Raw genomic sequence first — 2,713 nt, forward strand, 5'->3', positions numbered from 1 at the left:
ACATAACAGCCAAAATCCCTATTGTCATGGGGCACCTGGGTGGCTCAGTGTTTTAGTGTCTGCCTTTGCCTCGGGTGGTGATCCCAAGGTCCTGTGATCGAGTCCCACATCAGGCTCCCCAAGAGGAGCCTGCTTCTCCCTCTGCCTCTCTCTGTGTGTCTCTCATGAATAATTAAAACCTTAAAAAAAAATCCCTGTTGACCTTGCAGATGCCCCCTTGCTGTCCAGCCATGGTCAACCCCACCGTGTTCTTTGACATCGCGGTGGACGGTGAGCCCTTGGGCCGCGTCTCCTTCGAGCCGTTTGCAGACAAAGTTCCAAAGACAGCAGAGAACCTTCGTGCTCTGAGTACTGGGGAGAAAGGATTTGGTTACAGAGATTCCTTCTTTCACAGGATTATTCTGGGATTTATGTGCCAGGGTGGGGACTTCACGCGCCACAATAGCACTGGAGGCAAGTCCATCTACGGGGAGAAGTTTGATGATAACTTCATCCTAAAGCACCCGAGCCTGGCATCTTGTCTGTGGCCAACGCTGGACCCAACACAAAGGGCTCCCGGTTTTTCATCTGCACCGCCAAGACTGAGTGGTTGGACGGCAAGCATGTGGTCTTTGGCAAGGTCAAGGAGGGCATGAACGTCGTGGAAGCCTGGGAGCGCTTCGGGTCCAGGAACGGCAAGACGAGCAAGAAGATCACCATTGACGACTGTGGACAGATCTGATGAATCTAACTCGTTTTTTATCTGAACTTCCAGACTATTCCTTTAGCTCAGGAGAGCATCCCTCCACCCCCACCTGCTTGAAATAGCCCAGAGTCTCCGCACTCTCGCTGCGGTTCTGCGGGCTCCGTGGTTCCTTCCCCCAGGTCTAGCTGGATTGTAGAGTTCAGTTTATGATGATGAAATAAAACCGAAACAAAAATTAATAATAATAATAATAATAATAAAATAGTAATAAATAATCCCTATTGTCATGAAGTTTACATCCTAGTGGAGGAGGTAGGGAGAAATAAAAATAATAAGTAAATGCTACTGGGGAAAAAAGATTAAAGGGACTGGGAGTGTCTAGTGGGAGTGTGGGTAAGATAGGGAAATAAAGAGCAGCCTCTTTGAGAACATAACATCTGAAACATTCTCACAAAGAGTCAAAAAAAAGTGAGAGTAACTCATGGAGATATGTGGGGGAAGAGGAAATAGCTCAAGACAGGAAGAGTGAGAAGGCCCGTGGGGCTGGGGAAGAATTGGAGGGAAGGACAGGGAGTTCATGGGATAAGGGTCAAAGAGGTGATGGAGAGAGGGCATCAGGTCATATAGAGTAGTGGAGGCTGGAGTAAGGGAGCTTTCATACAGAGCAACGTGGGCTGCCATTTCTGGATTTCAGCAGAGGAGTGACCTTATCTGACTTACATCTCAGAGGACTGCTCTTGTGGCTGTGTTGATAATGAATCAGGTGTGCGTGTTGCAGAGGGAGCAGTACAGAAGCAGGGAAACTAGGTAGGACATTATGGCAACAGTCGAAGTGAGAGGCAACTGTCCTTTGTAAAGGGGAAAGAAGTGGTAACAAGGTGTCAGAGTCTGGATATATTTTTCAGGTTGAGCCTAGCAGAATTCCTGATGCATTGGCAATTGGTCATGACAGCTTGTGCTATTAACTGCTGTCCAGGGTAACTGCCTTTTAGGAAATACTGAATAAGCCTAATAAAGTCCATCAGTGACCTCTGCCTCTGTGGGGACTATATTTCAATAATTTTAAATGGAGCTTTGGCAGTTCAAGTTACTCCCAATGTTAGCAGGAAGTGAAGTCTGGTCCAGAAGGACTCATTTCAACTTATAGCTTGGTAGAGAAATTAAATTAAAATCCTTGCTCTCCAGTTTCAATAAATGCTTTTTATATTATGTCATGTGTATATATAAAACATATAGTTTTAATAAGAAAATGTATCGATAAGTCAATATCCAGCCTCATATCCAGAGTAACTGCTAAAAGAAGAGATCCCATGTACCACACTTGAAATCCACTAAAAGGAGACAATGCCTCTGATATTTTATGAAACTCTGCTTAATTTTAATCTTTATATGTTGTTCAAAGTACCAGGAAAATGCATCATTCCCCTCTTTTTTTTAATAGCCTTTGACATAAAAAGCAAAACGAGGATCCAGACACTAAATGAGAACATATTAGAGGCATGTGAATGGCTCAGATGGTTAAGCATCTGCCTTTGGCTCAAGTCATGATCACGGGGTTCTGGGATCGAGTCCCATGTCAAGCTCCAGGCTCAGTGGGGAATCTGCTTCTCTTTTCTCTTCCTCTCTCTCTGCTCATACTCTCTCTCCTCTCTCTCTGTATCTGTCTCAAATGAATAAATAAAATCTTAAAAAGTAAAATAAAGATAAATAAATAAGAACATATTAAAAATCATTTTTAAAAAATTATAGGCTGTTTAAGTCAAAAATGACTTGGTAAATTCAACCCACAAACACATCCCAACAAGACTATGAAATAAAACTTGCGAGGACCTTTCTTGAAAGACTATCAACTTACTCATACTCTGCTATCTAAGGTAAAGTCGTAAAAAAGTCAATTTACCAAGGTAAGCAATAAAATATTTGACAGGGCTTCTATATTTTTCTTAATTATTACTCAGATGTAACAAGGTAACAAAGCAAAAAGCAGCATTGTCTTCACAACAATATCATGGACTTTTGTTGAAAATA

The 2,713-nt window shown here is 42.7% G+C and overlaps 1 pseudogene; it reads left to right on the top strand.

The window, feature by feature from the left end:
* The first annotated feature begins 228 nt into the window (after nt 1-228).
* On the top strand, nt 229-721 carry LOC129501845 (peptidyl-prolyl cis-trans isomerase A-like; annotated as a pseudogene).
* The last annotated feature ends 1,992 nt before the right edge of the window (nt 722-2,713 follow it).

Source organism: Nyctereutes procyonoides, unplaced genomic scaffold (genome assembly GCF_905146905.1).
Source record: "Nyctereutes procyonoides isolate TBG_1078 unplaced genomic scaffold, NYPRO_anot_genome, whole genome shotgun sequence".
In the NCBI taxonomy this organism is placed as follows: domain Eukaryota; kingdom Metazoa; phylum Chordata; class Mammalia; order Carnivora; family Canidae; genus Nyctereutes; species Nyctereutes procyonoides.